The sequence below is a fragment of the Panthera tigris genome, chromosome A3 (genome assembly GCF_018350195.1).
Source record: "Panthera tigris isolate Pti1 chromosome A3, P.tigris_Pti1_mat1.1, whole genome shotgun sequence".
NCBI lineage: Eukaryota > Metazoa > Chordata > Mammalia > Carnivora > Felidae > Panthera > Panthera tigris.
The window spans coordinates 88,655,833-88,673,021 of record NC_056662.1 but is presented as its reverse complement, the minus strand read 5'-3'; the positions used below and the strand labels follow the sequence as shown (position 1 = coordinate 88,673,021).

The following is a 17,189-nucleotide window of genomic DNA, read 5'->3' as shown; positions in this document are numbered from 1 at the left end:
AGAGAGAGAGAGAGAGAGAGAGAGTGGGGGAGGGGCAGAGAGAGAGGGAGACACAGAATCTGAAGCAGGCTCCAGGCTCTGAGCTGTCAGCACAGAGCCTGACATGGGGCTTGAACCCACAAACAGTGAGATCATGACCTGAGCCAAAGTCAGGCGCTTAAGACTGAGCCACCCAGGCACCCCTAGGCCTCCCAGATTAATTCTAATTTTATAGGGTCTAATCTGAAAGGCTGAAGCTGGGATTTGGGAAATCATTTGGAATCTAAATTTCAGTGAATTTAAGATTGCAAGCAAAAATTTACAGGGTTGTTTGTTGTAATACATTGCATGTTGATTTATTGTGTGCTTACTGCCTTTGACGTTTACTGTGAAGCTTGGTTAGATTTACAGTATACTCCATACTCCAAGGCTTAAAAAGGTGACTTCATGAAGGATTGCTTATCCACTAGGTGTTGAAGATATATATATATATCCTTTGGGTATTGGCTCCTTCCCAGCTGTATTTGTTCTCTCATCATTATTATTTAATAAACATTTATGTAGCCCTTGGTTTTAAGTTTATTTTTAATAGGCCTATTTTCGGTTCAGAAAGTACGGTTAGTGCTGCTTTCAGTTTAAGCATAAGATAAAATTAAATGGCTTTTAAATATCACCCAGAGAGGTTGTAGTGGTATCGAGATGTATATTCTCAGCTCCAGATTGCTTGTTAGTGCTAATAGTAATCCTCTAGTCTAATTTGCTAGACGCTTATTTTTTCTACTGAGCAATTTTGGATTAAAATGGACTGCTTTTGTCTTGCCTCCTACATCACTTAAGAAAGGAGCTATGAACAGTTTGTTCACTATATTTAGCTTTAAAATTTTAGGAAGCCAGAGTAAGCTGAAAGCGTAGCTTTTTGTGGGACTGCTTTAGGTCCCAGAAACTATGTGAGTGACCTTTTAATAAGCTAATCACTGAGCCTTTGAAAAGGCCCCGTTTTTACATTATTATTATTTTTAAAATTTATATTATTATATATATTTTAAATGTCCACTTATTTATTTTGAGAGAGAGTGAGCACACATGAACAGGGGAAGGACAGAGAGAGAGGGAGAGAGAATCCCAAGTATGCTGTGTGCTGTCATCACAGAGCCTGACACGGAGCTCAGTCCCACAAACTGTGAGATCATGACCTAAGCCAGAATCAAGAGTTGGACGCTTAACTGATTGAACCAATCAGGTACCCCATATTATTTTATTTTATTTTATTTTATTTTATTTTATTTTATTTTATTTTATTTGTTCTCAGTATTTAATTTTGAGAGAGAGAGAGAGAGAGAGGGAGAGTGACTGAGCGTGAATGGGGGAGGGACAGAGACAGAGGGAGACACAGATTCAGAGGCAGGCTCCAGGGTCTGAGTTGTCAGCACAGAGCCTGGCACGGGGCTCGAACTCACGAACCACGAGATCATGACGTGAGCTGAAGTTGGACGTTTAACCAAGTGAGCCACCCAGGCACCCCTATTTTATATCCTATATAATTATTTTCATTTTTTATTTTATTTTATACTATTATGTTTATTATTATATATTATGCTTATAAATTATAAGTATTTATTTTATATTACATTTTTACATTATTGTTACATTATTACATATTAAAGAGCATATTGTATGTTAGGCCCCCCTACAGTTGAAGTACTGATGGGATACTAAATATACAGTTCTTTTCTTATTTCTATTTCGGTAGGGAAAAAAAAAACCTCTTTTTTGCTACTTAGATTGTAGGAACTTGTTGCCTAAACTCCTTTAACTCCATTTTGTTTTTCTTAGATTTATTTGATTGTGCTCAATATTTGCCTTCTTGGGTTTAAAATTTAAAAAAACTATCTCAGTAAAGGTTTCTAATGCTCCCTTGGAATGGAGCTGTTATTCATTGAGAATACACTCATCGGGAATACACTCAACAGACCAATCCATTTCAGTTGACCATGTTAGAGAGCAAGGAGATTATGGCTATAATTTATGGCTAATGCCTTTTCCAAATTAGCCCGGTGCCATTCCTCTGAGCGTGGCAGCCCTAAGGGAGTCTGTGAACATCTAGGTAGTTTGGTGTAAGACCTGGTAAAATTTATAAAGAGAGGACAAAATCAGACTTTGCTTTCTATTAATTAGGTTGTGTTTACAGTAATTATTTTTACTGGCCTCTAGGAATGTTAGTATGTGAGTGTGTCAAGTTCTGTCACCCAATCCTTTGCTGACCCAACTTTTTATTAAGCAAAATTCCGGATTTACAGAAAAAGGGAAAGAAGAACCACCTAGGGTCAATAATTAATTATATACATTTGCCATATTTACTTTATATACATTTTCCCATTTAAGTATCAAATTGGCTTTTTAATATTTTTTTAAAATTTATTTTTGAGACAGAGAGAGACAGAGCATGAGCAGGGGAGGGGCAGAGAGAGAGGGAGACACAGAATCTGAAGCAGGCTCCAGGCTCTGAGCGGTCAGCACAGCTCAGAACTCACAGACTGTGAGGTCATGACCTGAGCTGAAGTCGGATGGTTAACCGACTGAGCCACCCAGGCACCCCACAAATTGGCTTTTTATTATATAGTTGAAAGAAAATTAGGTTTGGTGTCATCAGTTAGTACTGATTTTCACATTTTGACTTCTGAGTCATAAAATGAAGCTGTTTGCTTTCTGATATTAATGTTAGTTAATCATACAAACATTAAACATGCAGTCACACCCACCTTTTAGGAACTTGGGAGGCATAGCTAAAATGAAGAATTAGGACACTGATATTAATTCCTATTTAGCTCAGAAGACGCTGAGTTGTTGTCAAGAACCGCAGTGGCTCCAAGTTGTTCCCCAACAAGCTAATCACACACCCATCCTAGTCTCTCTTCTAAACTTTTCCATCCTATATTATCTGGCAGTGGGGATGATGTAGGAAGAAAAAGGTTGGAAAGAAACTAGCATTTATTAAATTTTCTTTTAACATTTATTTTTGAGAGAGACACAGCGCAAGCAGGGGAGGGGAAGAGAGAGAGTCAGCCCAGAGCCTGATGCTGGGCTTGAACTCACAAAGTGTGATATCATGACCTGAGCTGAAATTGGACACTTAACCGACTGAGCCACCCAGGCGCCCCAAGAAACTAGCATTTATTGGTGGGAACTAGATGAATTACATGTTATCTCATATACTACTACTACTACTAATGTTATAGGGGCGCCAGAGTGGCTCAGTTGGTTAAGCATGCGACTCTTGATTTCAACTCAGGTCATGATCTCATGGTTCATGGGATCGAGCCCCTCATTAGGCTCTGTGCTGACAGGTGAAGCCTGCTTTGGATCTTCTGTCCACCTTTCTGCCCCTTCCCCCCCCACCCCTCTTTTTCTCTCTCAAAAATAAATAAACGTTAAAAAAATTCTAAAAAACCCAAGTCTGTTATTTTCAGGTCACTGTGAGGACAGTACATTGGGTGCATTTGAATTAGAGATCTCAGGTGAAAAATGGTTCTTTTAACAATTTATGGTTGGGTAAACTAAGTCTCACATGATTGGCAATCTGGGTGCGACTTGTCAATACTGCTTCTTAGAGGAGAGTTGATAAAGCACTTAGTTCCTTTGGAATTTCAGGGGGCTTGATAGTGCTAAGTGATAGTTAGGTTTTGTGCTTTTGCTCATCCTGGTAAAGAAACAGTGGAAAATTACAAGGTAAACCAGTCTAAACACAGCTGAATTTCACCACATCAGCATTCTCAGGAGGGATTGGTGCCAAACATGGCACCACACCCAGAATCAGTCAGGCACAGGCCATAAAAGAGCCTAAATAAGGAATTCAGTGGAGAGGTTGTGACTCATCTCAGGATCCTGGAGAAAAAGCTGATACGAAGATCTAAGGAGGAAACTAAGCAATGAATGGGGTCATCATTTCCTCAGGATTCTGCCAGTAGTAACACTGGGAATATGGGGGATTTTTTTATATTCTTGAAGGATACATGCTGTTAAGAATCTTCAATTCTAGAACATTCCCAGTTGAAATGTTGACGCATGGTAGTTTGCTAGGCACATGCACTGGTTAAATGACTAGAATTCACTTTCAACCCAGTACCTATATTTGTACCAGGTATTATTTTTGATAATATGAGCAGTTAAGATTTACTGAATACCTACTTTGTGCCAGGCCCTATTCTAAGGAGTTTTATGCATATTAACTCATTTTATATTCACAGCAACCTTATGAGGTAGATGAGGAAACAAGCACAGAGAGGTTGAATAATGCTGAGGTCATGGTTAGGCAAAGGAACTAGAACTTGAAACTAGGGAGTCTGAATCTAGTGTCTCCACTCTTGACTGCTATGTTGTATCAAAACCATTATGCTATATTAGGAAAATACTGTAAGGTTGGTATTATCTGATCCCTTTTATAATTTTTTTTTTTTTTTTTTTTTTTAAGTAGGCTTCACACCCAGTGTAGAGCCCATTGTGGGGCTTGAATTTACGACCCTGAGATTGAGACCTGAGCTGAGATTAAAGAGTTGGATGCTTGGGATGCCTTTGTGGCTCAGTCAGTTAAGTGTCCAGCTTTTGATCTCAGCTGAGGTCTTGATCTCAGGTGGTGAGTTTAAGCCCCACATGTGCTTCACGCTGGGCCTGAAGCCTACTTAAAGAAAAAAGAAAAATAGAGTCCGACACTTAACTGATTGAGCCACCCAGGCACCCCTATAAACTATTTTTTTAACATCGTGCTTCAACATGAAACAGGTGAATATCAAGTATCAGAAAACTCTTTTAGTTACGTCTCCTTTCTCTAGCTCAGATGACTTGATGGGTCTTCTTTTTATTTTTATTTATTTTTATTTTTATTTTTTCCCAATGGAATAAGATCTTTATTTTATTATTTTTTTTTCTGCTAGAAATAAAGGTGGTGTTTTATTTTATTTTATTTTTTTTTTAATATATGAAATGTATTGTCAAATTGGTTTCCATACAACACCCATTGCTCATCCCAAAAGGTGCCCTCCTCAATACCTGATGGGTCTTCTTTTTAGTCTTTTGAATTTGTAGTGCCGTGTGACAGAAATTAGACCGGTACTGTCTTTCTGGGTCTTAACTAGAACCTTTTTGAAGTTTGTGTTAGAATTAAAAGTAAATTATAATCTCTAACTTTCCTTAAAACTATCTCTTACAGAGAATGTGAAAAAAGAGAAACCTGAAGATTGAGGCATATAGGCTTTTTAAAGATCTTCTGAGATGAATTCACACTGGTTGAAAGTCTCACTTTCTAATAATATGCAATGTATTTTAGGTTGTCAGATAGTTTTGATTTAGAGGTCTTTGTGAGGTTTCTTTCTGGACCAAATTCCTTCTCTAGTCTCTATAGCTGTTTTCTCTAGCATTTTAATAAAGACTTAACTCAGTGTTGGTGTTGTCCTTACTTCCACCTGTCATTGGCCTAATTCAGGCCCTTATGTTTTGCTTGGACGATAGTTTCCTTAATGGTGTCTCCATTTCATTCTTTTCGATTTTTTCAACAACTCTATATTCAACAAGGTCTACTGTGTGTGAGATGCTGTGCTCTGCACTAAGGGTGTCAACAGTAAACAAGACAGACATGGTGTTGCCCTAGCAAAGTGTATAGTCAGCATGTCTGTCCATTTCCCACACCACTGCCATAAACTTTTTATGAAATCCACATCACATCTTTGCCTGCTGTAGACTCTTCATAGTCAAGTTATAGCATACCTTACCCATTCAAGGGAAGCCATCTTCGATTTCCAATGAAGCCATCTTCGATTTCTTCTTAGCAGCAGAAGCAATTTTTTTGAATACTGGTTTCCCTAATACTTTATAAAATCTTCATCAGAGTATTCATTATATTGTATTATAGTTGATTGTATTAGTCTCCTCTGATTGTGAGTTTCTTGAAATTAGGGATAATATTTTATTCATGATTATTTTATCTTCAGTCTAATACAGGGTCTGGGATGTAAGTGCTCCATAAATGATTGAATTATGGTATAATCTTAGTACTTGCTGTCATATCATGTATGTATATTTTGTTTCCCCAACTACCAGGTCTTATAATTTCCTTTGTATTCCTTCTGACGTGCAGGCTGGTGCAAAGGAGATAATATATCTTTATTTTATTTTTTAGTTTATTATATTTAATGTTTATTTATTTTTGAAAGAGAGAGATAGTCAGAACAAGAGCAGGGGAGGGGTAGAGAGAGAGGGAGACACAGAATCCGAAGCAGGCTCCAGGCTCTGAGCTGTCAGCACGGAGCCTGACACGGGGCTCAAACTCACGAACTGTAAGATCATGACCTGAGCTGAAGTCAGATGCTCAACTGACTGAGCCATCCAGGCACCCCCCATAATATATCTTTAGATAAATATTTACTGATTATTATTGTTTTTTCAGTATCTTCTGCATGCTAGCTCTTTTGTTTAGAAAAGCATTTCTTGGTCTCTGGTTTTGCAAAATGTCTGTATTTAAAAAAACCAGTATTTTCTTTAAAGGGCCTTATTTAATTTCATGCCTATCCTAAGCAATTATTTATCTTATTGATACGGTGATTGATAAGATGGATCTTGCTTCTGTTTGGCTGCTAGAATACTTAGAGCCAAATTTGTGGCTTACCTTCAAAAAAGGTGATTTCTTGATATGCAGCTTATGTAGCCTCTTCACTTTGTAGTGATTGCTCTTCTATACTTATTTAATGTTTCATCATTTGTATCTTTATATGCCGCTCTGTTAAAATTTTTTTAAATGTTTTTATTTATTTTTGAGAGAGAGTCGTGGGGGGGAGGGACAGAGAGAGAGGGAAACACAGAATCTGAAGCAGTCTCCAGGCTCTGAGCTGTCAGCACAGAGCCCAGTGCAGGGCTTGAACTTGGGAACCACCAGATCATGATCTGAGCTGAAGTCGGACACTTAACCAACTGAACCACCCAGGCTCCCCTTTATATGCTACTTTAAATCCTTAAACTAACAAATGACTGAGAAACCAGCAGTACTTTCACTGAACACCTTCTTAAGGCACAGTACTAAGTTCTGTGGGATACACAGAGATAAATAATACAAAATATCTGTCCCAAGATGATTGAATTTGTAGTGTAGAAAACACTAACTTAGACAAGAGGGCTTTGGGAGCTGATGAGAGACATGGGCTTTGGAGACTCAGAGAACACTTCTGTAGAAGGTGACTTTATCTATACCTACCTACCTACCTCTCTAGAGAACATGGGAGAGGGGTAGAGAGAGAGAATCCTTAATAGGCTCTGCATTGTCAGCCCAGAGCCCGATGCGGAGCTCTAACTCATGGATCATGAGATCATGATCTGAGCTGAAATCAAGAGTATCTCAGGCGCCCCTGAGGAAGGTGACATTTGAACTGAATCTTGAGAGACAGCTAGGATGTGGATTTGTAGAGAAAGGAAGGATTGGGCATTCTAGTAGTTGGAAACAGTAAATGACCAACAAAATATACTTTGTGATATTCATTAGGATTACCCATTCAATATTTCTCTCTCTCCTCCCAGGCACTTGTCATGATTACTTGTCCTTGCCCCTTTGAAGTTAGGTATGTCCATGTGAATTGCTTTGACCAATGATATGTGAGCTAAAGTGGCATGAGTCATTTCAAAGTAGAAGTTTTAAAGAGTCCATGCATTCACTATACTTTTTTTCCTCTGCCACAGTGACCTGCGGTGATCTGATTGGCATGTGGGCCAAAGATGATCTGTTGCCTGTATTTGTAAATAAAGTTTTATTGGAACATAGCCTAGTCATTTCTTTCTTTTTTGGAAAGATTTTATTTTATTTTTATTAAAGACATATTTTTCTAATGTTTATTTATTAGTGAGAGACAGAGAGACAGAGCATGAGCATGGGAGGGGCAGAGACAGGAGGAGATACAGAATCCGAAGCAGGCTCCAGGCTCTGAGCTGTCAGCACAGAGCCTGATGTAGGGCTCGAACTCACAGACTGCGAGATCATAACCTGAGCCGAAGTCGGACGCCCAACCGACTGAGCCACCCAGGCACCCCTGAAAGATTTTATTTTTTAAAGTAATCTCTTTACCCAGCGTGGGGCTTGAACTCACAACCCCAAGTTCAAGAGTCACATGCTCTTCCAACTGAGCCAGCCAAGTGCCCCTGCCATAGTCATTTCTTTATGTATTGTTTGTTGCTGCTCTCGCACTATAACGGTTAAGTTGAATAGTCGTGACAGAAACCATATGTCCCACAAAGCTGAGAATATTTTCTATCTGGCCATTTACAAAAAACTCTTGCCGACAAGTGCTCCAGATGTTGGCTGCTTCTTAGCATCAGGACATTGTGGAGTACAGCCTCCTTTCGACCCACAGTATACACCGTCAGCAAGAAATAAAATTTTGTTGTTGTAAGCCACTATATTTTGGGGTTGTTTGTTACGGTAGCATAATCCTGTCCATCCTGACAGTCAGGCTGTTTATAGGAAAAGAAGTTTTTTCTTGGAGAGGAAGAAACCTGTTGAAGAGGAGTGGTTTGAAGAAAATATGGATAGGAATGGTCATGTAATATTGTGAAAGTAGTAGACTGTTAGGCTCAGGTGTTTAGATTTTATTTAGAATTCTCAGTATAGAATCAGGATTTGGGATTTTTTTCCAAGGGACAGAAGAAGAGTATGGCAGGAACTTAATGATAAAAAGATTAACCTGCTGAATAGTTATAGAGGGGTCGGGAGCAGTGGTTGAGTCAGGAATTTGATCTCTATAAAATAAAGCAAAAGTCCCTGAAAATCTGACAGGAATTTCACTTGAGGTTTTGTGTGTTCTTTTTAAAGTTTTTAAATGTTTTTATTTATTTTTGAGACAGAGAGAGACAGAGCATGAGCAGGGGAGGGGCAGAGAGACAGGGAGACACAGAATTCAAAGCAGGCTCCAGGCTCTGAGCTGTCAGCACAGAGCCTGATGCGGGGCTCGAACTCAGGGACTGTGAAATCATGACCTGAGCTGAAGTCGGACGCTCAACCGACTGAGCCACCCAGGCGCCCCGTGTTTTGTTTTGTTTTTTTTTTTTTAATTGAAAAAGTTGCAGTGACTTAGATTCTTATCCTGTTTAAAGCTTAGTAGCAACCTCAGATTTTTGGCAATTTGAGCAGTTACACAGGTGAGGAAAATCATTGTCAAGGGAGTTGTGATAGCTGAGGGCCAGTTTCTTCCTTCTTTCCTTCTTTCTTTGATTTCCTCTTTAAAAAAAGTTTTTTTTTAAATTTTAAAGTTTATATATTTATTTTAAGAGAGACAGAGACAGCACAAGTTGGGGAGGGGCAGAGAGAGAGGGAGACACAAAAATCTGAAGCAGGCTCCAGGCTCCCAGCTGTTAGCAAAGAGCCTGATGCGGGGCTCGAACCCACGAACCATGAGATTGTGACCTCAGCTGAAACCAAGAGTTGGACGCTTAAAGACTGAGCCACCTAGGTACTCCTCATTTCCTCTTTTTTAAATGAAGCAAATAACGTCAATTATTCAGTGAAATTTGGTGTCAGATGGCTTAAGGTAGTTTAAAGCGAAAAACAGTCAGAATTAGGCTTAACTCCATCCCATTGCTTAATCTGGTATATATATGTGGAAGGAAAATTTTGTCAGTTTGCCAACTAAGAGTATACAGCTGCTCCTTAAGGTTAAAATATAGTATTTTAGCATACGGAATCCTTCAGTTTTCCTAAAGCAGCTTCATCATACATATGCTGTACTGAAGATATACAGAAGGAAAAAACATAGAATAACAACAACAAAAAATGCTACAGAAAATCCCTGTATAATCAGGTTATTTTGTAATGTGGTGGAAGAACTATGTTCTTTCAATCCTGCTTTGCTCTAGTGAAATAAATGATTTTTTTACTTGTTTTGATTATACTGGAGTAGGGGCATTTGGGAATTTAGGAAATTCAGTATATTGCCGGCATGTTTTTGTTGTTTATTAAGCTATTATTCTTTTTCTCTTAGAGTTTATATTCTAATAATACAACATGTTACATATAGACCACTTAAAAATAAATAGTTTAAAAATATTTTCTGCTTTTCTTCTGATTATGAAAATAATACGTGTTTACATTGATTGGGACTCTGGTTGTAAGTGACAGAAACTCAGCGTGAATTAACTTCGGCAAAACCATGAGCAAGCATTTGAAGACAAGGTGAAGCTGGGGTCAGGTTTAAGACTGTGACACGGGGCTCTTGTGCTGACCTGTTGGCAACGTGTTTTACATTATTAACAGCTTTTTTTCTAGGTAGTTGAAATACACACACATGTATATGTAAATATGCAATAAGATTTTTTGTGTATATGTAACATGTATATTTATAACATTATATAATGTTACGTATATTTTATGTAGGGACAGCAAACTATAATATGTACATTATATATTTGTGTACATACACACATACATGCACACATTTTTTATGGGGAGAAAGAAATAGATGAGTGTGGGATTCTGTGTCAGTGTACTTACACCTTTAATTACAGCTCTGTGACTTGGCAAACATCTGTGGCTTAGTTTCTTTGTATGTAAAATGAAGGTAATACTGTTACACTGTATCATGGGATGGTTTCAGGTTAATTAAGGTAATACATAAAAAGTGTTTAGGATAATGTAGTAAACATCATTATTTTTATTTTAAAGATCTTATTTTTTTTAAGTAATCTCTACACCCAACATGGGGCTCCAATTTACAATCCTGAGATCAAGAGTTATGTGCTGTACTGGCTGAGCCAGCCAGGCACCCCTGAATATTTTTATTATAAATACTGTTATGTTTGTATTATACTATTTATGGATATATATGCTGTATGTATTTATATTTCATTAATATCTGTACAGGTGTCATGGATTTTGTATCCTGCTTTTTTCACTAACTTGTTTTTTGTAATGTTTTGAACTTCAACACTTTCTAGAAACCTCACAAACTTAAACTTTGGAATTTTTTGGTGATCTTCACTTTCTTCTGAAACATGGCATTTTGGGAAAAACATTGAGTATGATAGCTGTTAACTCAAAGGTGTGATGTGTTCTGAAGCAACATGAGATGACTAAAGGCAAATCTTAGTCATGGTTTACAGTTCTTGGCCTGAATGTTTTGGTTAGTACACTTAGTATATCCCTTTCCTGAACTGAAAAGATGACTAGCATAAACAGGCTAAAGATTAACCAGAGACTCACTATCAATATAAAAAAATGATAGTTTTTTCATTTTTAGTATGTTGATTCCTATTAAGGCACTAAAAGGTTGATTCTGTTTCTACCGTAGACAGTACATTATTGTAGAAAGAACGTCTGCAGACTAGTGTTTGGATACTAGTTTTCTGAACCTGTAAAATAGAGACGACAATGCTACCACTATTATGCTGTTTATCTAAAAATTATCACATCATCTTGATGGATTGGCCATTTTACCATTATGTAATGTCTTCTTTCTTTTGCAACTGTTTTTATCTTCAGGTTTATTTTGTCTAAATTTAACTCTTTTGGTTTGTCCTGTGAATCTTTTGGTTACTCTTTGCGTGGAATATCTTTTTCTATCCATTAGTTTTCAACCTATTTGTGTCTTTGGATCTAAGATGAGTCTCTTTCTTTTTAAAAAAATGTTTACTTATTTATTTTAAGAAAGAGAGAGTATGTGTGCAAGTGGGGGAGGGGCAGAGAGAGAGAGAGGGAGAGAGAGAGAGAGAGAGAGAGAGAGAGAGAGAGAGAATCCAAAGCAGGCTCTGCTATTAGCACAGAACCTGATGCAGGGCTCGATCCCACCAACTGTGTAATCAAGCCTGAGCTGAAATCAAGAGTCGGATGATTAACCAACTGAGACACCCTGGTGTCCCTAAAATGAGTCTCTTAAAGACAGTATATACTTGGATCATGTTTATTCTGTTTTGTTTGTTTTTGTTTCATTTTAAATCCATTTCATCAATCTCTGCCGTTTAATTTAAAAGACAAATCTGTTTTCATTTATTGTAATTATTGATATGGAAGGATTTACTTTTGCCATTTTCCTGTTTGTTTTATATATCTTATATTTTTTCTGTTCCTAAATTTCTCCATTATGTATTTTTTATATTTATATCTATTTAAATAAATAAATGTATATTAATATTATATTATCATATTTATATTTTATATATTTATATTATTATATTGTATTTATATAAATATTTCTATAAAATAAATATTTATTATATTAGGTATTTTCTAGTTTTAATACTTTGGTTTCATTCTCTTTTCTTTTACTATATGTTTTACGCTTATTTTCTTAGTGGTTGTCCTTGGGGATTACAATTAACATCTTAATTTATGGCATTCTACCAATTTGAATTCAACAGTATACAAAAACTTTGCTCCTACAGAATTCCCTCTTGTCTTTCTGTTGTCATAAATTATATCTTTATACATTGTGTGCCCACCAGAACAGATTAGAGTTATTGTTTTGTACAGTTGTTTAAAAAAATGTTTATTTATTTATTCTGAGGGGGTGAGGGGCAGAAAGAGAAGGAGAGAGAAAATCCCAAGCAGGCTCCGTGCTGTCAGTGCAAAGCCCGAACTGTGAGATTATGACCTCAGCCAAAATCAAGAGTTGGACACTCAACTGACTGAGCCATCCTGGTGCCCCTGTACAGTTGTTTTTAAATCAGATAGGAAAAATGAGGAGTTATAGGCCAAGAGTACATTAATACTGACTATTATATTTACCTGTGTAGTTAACCTTTATTGATGTTATTTCCTCATGTGGATTTGAGTTACTGTGTTTTCATTTCAGCCTGAAGAATTCTCTTTAGTTTTCTTATAAGGCAATTTATTAATGATAGACTCTTTCCAGTTTTTTTTTTTTTTTTTTTTTTTTTTTTCAACGTTTTTTATTTATTTTTGGGACAGAGAGAGACAGAGCATGAACGGGGGAGGGGCAGAGAGAGAGGGAGACACAGAATCGGAAACAGGCTCCAGGCTCCGAGCCATCGGCCCAGAGCCTGACGCGGGGCTCGAACTCACGGACCGCGAGATCGTGACCTGGCTGAAGTCGGACGCTTAACCGACTGCGCCACCCAGGCGCCCCTCCAGTTTTTATTTAGGCAAGAATGTCTTAATTTCTCCTCAATTTTGAAGGATAGTTTTGCCAGATAATTAATTCTTGGTTAACAGTTTTGTCTCTTAGCGCTTTAATATGTCATCTCATTACCTTCTGGACTCCATGGTTTCTGATGAAAAATCAGCTGCTAATCTTACTGAGACTTCTCGGTACATGACAAATCATTTTTCTTGCTACTTTCAAGATTCTGTCTTTTAAAGTTTTATTATAATGTGCGTTAGTATGGATCTCTTTTAAGTTTTCCATACTTGGAGTTTGTTGATCTTCTTAGATGCGTATATTCATGTCTTTCATCAAGTTTTGGAAATTTGTGTCCATTATTTCTTTCAAATATTTTTTCCGTTCCTTTTTCTCTCTCTGCCTAGGACTTTCATAATGTGTATGTTGGTACACATTTTTCATTTTTCTTTTTTCTTTCTGCTCCTCAGAATGTTTTTGCTTTCTGTTCCTCAGACTGGATAATTTCAATTGATCAGTCACCAAGTTAGTTGATTATTTCTTTGTTTACTTAAATCTCCTAGTAAACCCATCTCATAAATTTTTTATTTCAGTTATTGCATCTTTCAACTCCAGAATTCCCATTTTATTTTTTTTTTTGTAATTTTTATCTCTTTATTGACATTCTTTATTTGGTGAGACATTATTCTCATAGTTTCCTTTAAGTCTTGTCTTTCCTTTAAGTCTTTTTCCTGTTTCCTTTTTTTTTCCCCATGTATGGTCCATACTTTATTATTTCCTTGCATGCCTCATAATTTTTTTGTTGAAAACCAGACATTTTGAATATCATAACCCTTTCCAGGGTTTGTTGTTGCTGCTTGTTGTAGTTGTTTGTTTGTTTAGTGAATTTTCTGAACTAATTTTGTTGTCTGTATTATTTGTTGGGTGTGGCCATGGAAGCATATGTTCCTTTAACTTAGTGGTAAGCTAATCATTTGATGGAGATTTTTTCAAACACTGGGATTCAGCTGTTTTTTTCTTGATTAATCATTCCCTTGGTTTCAGCAAGCTTTTGATTAGTATCAAGAGTTCTGAGAGAATTGATTTTGACCATTCTTGCCAATTTATTCATTATTTTTATGGACTTTTGGATGGACTTTTGGTTTCCCATCCTGACATTTTTGCCTCTGACTTTCGAGGAATCACATTAATTTCTTCACTCAGTAAATATTTATTGAGTCCCTGCTATGTTCCAGACACTGCTGGACATACTTACATGCAGCATTCAGAATACTGAGCTTCCTGGGAAGGCCTGAAGGCAAGAGGGGTTGGAAGCTAACATTCACTGGTGCTGGTGAACACTATTGTATAGTATTTGATTTTCGTTTTTATTCACAATTCCTAATGATCAGAAGAGTTGAGCATCTTTTATGTATATTGACCAGTTTTACTTCTTCTGCTATCAGTTGGAAACTCATAAACTTTGTCCATTTTATTTTCTGTTGGGTTGTTTGCTTTTATTTACTGATATTGTAGGACTCTTTATATATCATGTATGTTAAGCTTTTGTTACATGTTTTATAAATACATTTTCTCATTTTGTTTTTTGACCTAATTTATGTTGCAAGTGTTTTTTTAATTTTTTGTTTTTAATTCATTTTTTTATTAAAAAATGTTTTTAAATGTTTATTTATTTTTGAGAGACAGAGAGAAACAGAGTGTGAGTGGGAGAGGAGCAGAGAGGGAGACCCAGAATCTGAAGCAGGCTCCAGGCTCAGAGCTGTCAGCATAGAACCTGACGTGGGGCTTGAACTCACAGACTGCAAGATCATGACCTGAGCTGAAGTCGGACACGTGACTTTTTTTTTTTTTTTTAAGTAATCTCACACCCAATGTGGGGCTTGAACTCACAACCCTGAGATAAAGAGTTGTATGCTCCTCTGATTGAGCCAGCTAGGTGTCCCTATATTGCAAGTTTTTATAGAGAACTTTAACATATTATTGTAGTAAAATCTACCAGTCTTTTCCTTTGTGGCTTCTGAGTTTTATGTTAAATTATAAAAACAATATTCAGATTTTCTTTAGGTATACTGATTTTTTAATTGATATTTCTGTTGAGATCATTGTAGGTTCACATACAGTTGTAAGACATAACAGAGATATCCTAGGTACTCTTTATCCAATTTCCTGCCAGTAGTAACATTCTGTAAAATAGTAGTACAACATTAAAATTAAGATACTGACGTGATACAGTCTGCCAGTGTTAGTCATATTTCTATGTCTAACTTGTAGTCATCTATGTATGTGTATTTAGTTTTGTACAATTTTATTTCATGTAAGTTGGTGTATTTCCCAACACAATCAATATACTGAACAGTTTCATCACCATAAGGATCCCTTGCATTACCCTTTTATTATCATTTTCACCTCCCTGCTGCCCCACCTCATAACTACTAACTACTGATCTCTCTCCATTTTTGAAATTTTGTAATTTCAAAATTGTTGTATAAATGGGATCATACAGTATGTATTAGTTACCTTTTGGGATTAGACTTTTCTTTTCACTCAGGGTAATTCTCTGGAGATTCATCCAAGTAGTTCTGTGTATTAATAACTTAATCTTTTGTGTTGCTGAATAGTATTCCATGATACGAATGTAGCACAATTTAACCACTTGTTGGAAGTCATCTAGCCTGTTTCCAGTTTCTTAGCTGTGGTATAATATGAAATCTATATTAGGTCTTTTTCTCTGGTTCCTGGCTCACAGCTCCTAAAACTCTTGGCATTGCTTGAGTGATAGGAGCATCTTTTGTTATTCCTAACATATATCCCTTTCAGCCATACCTCAGCTTATGCTAACGAAGTGACTCTTGGGGGACGCTTAGGTGGCTTTAGAATGGGGTCTAGTCAGCAGAAAGACCTCTTTGATTAGAGGGTTAGAACTTTTAGCCCCATACCCCAGCCTCTGGGGAGGAGAAAGAGGCTGGAGATGGAATCCAGTCACCGATGACCACTGATTTAATCAATCATAAAATTCCCTAAAGAATGGGATTTGGAAAGATTCTAAGGTGATGAACACATCAAAGAGCTTGGGAAGGTGATGTGCCTGGAGAGAGCATGGAAGCTACCCATACCCCTTTTTCCCATGTCAGCTTTATAGATCTCTTCCATTGGCTCTTCCTGATTTGTATCCTTTATAATAAACCAGTAGTGGTAAGTGCTTTCCTGAGTTCTGTGAGTTGTTCTTGTGACTTATTGAACCTGACCTGGAAGAGGGGCATAGGAACCCCTGAATTTGTAGTCGATCAAGCATAATCTGAGTGGCTTGGGTACCCTGTTTGTGGCTGGTGTCTGAAGTGGGGGCATTCTTCTGGAACTAAGCCCTTAACTTGTGGGGTCTGACATTAACTCCAGTAGTAAGTGTCAGAATTGGTGTCAGAGAATCAGACAATTGGTGTTGGTAAAGACGGCACATATTTGATATCAAGAAGAGAAAGAACCTTTCACTTATTATTATGGATAAAGCTGCTATGAACGTTTGCATACAAATTTTTGTATTTTTTGGTCAACATAGGTGGTCATTTTTCTGGAATAAACACCCAGGAGTGCGGTTGTTGAATTTTATGATAAGCGTATGTTTAGTTTTTTAAGAAACTGCCAAACTATTTTTCTGAATGGCTGTACTGTTCTGTGCCTTCCCACCAATAATGCATGAGAGATCCAGTTTCTCTGCATCCTCACCAGCATTTTGGTGTTGTCGCCTCTTTTTATTTCAGCAATTCTGATGTACAGTGATACTGTAATATTGTTTACTGTGATTAAAGTCCATTTTTTAGTTTACTTATTTTTAAGTTTATTTATTTTTGAGAGAGAGAAAGAGAGAGTACGTGTGAATGGGGGACAGGCAGATAGAGAGGAAGAGAGCGAGAATCAGAGAGCCCAATGCAGGACTTGATCTCACAAACCCAATCTCATGAACCCATGAGATCATAACCTGAGGCAAAATCAAGAATCGGGTGCTTAACTGACTGAGCCTCCCAGGTGCCCCAAGTCCATCTTTATTGCTGTGTTGTATAGAATGACCGATTTATTATTTGCACTATTTGTGTGGGATTTACTATTGTTCCAAGTTTA

At 37.1% G+C, this 17,189-nt stretch overlaps 1 protein-coding gene and 1 long non-coding RNA gene across 16 annotated transcripts in view; one reads left to right on the top strand and one right to left on the bottom strand.

Moving 5' to 3' along the window:
* The window catches only part of EXOC6B (exocyst complex component 6B), a 605,784-nt gene that overhangs the window by 48,013 nt on the left and 540,582 nt on the right, over nt 1–17,189 (top strand). The window lies entirely within an intron of this gene.
* On the bottom strand, nt 15,158–16,019 carry LOC122237352. Its single transcript, XR_006215819.1, has 3 exons — nt 15,900–16,019; nt 15,594–15,766; nt 15,158–15,259 (listed from the first exon to the last, which is right to left on the bottom strand). It is a non-coding gene; the product is annotated as an uncharacterized LOC122237352 (long non-coding RNA).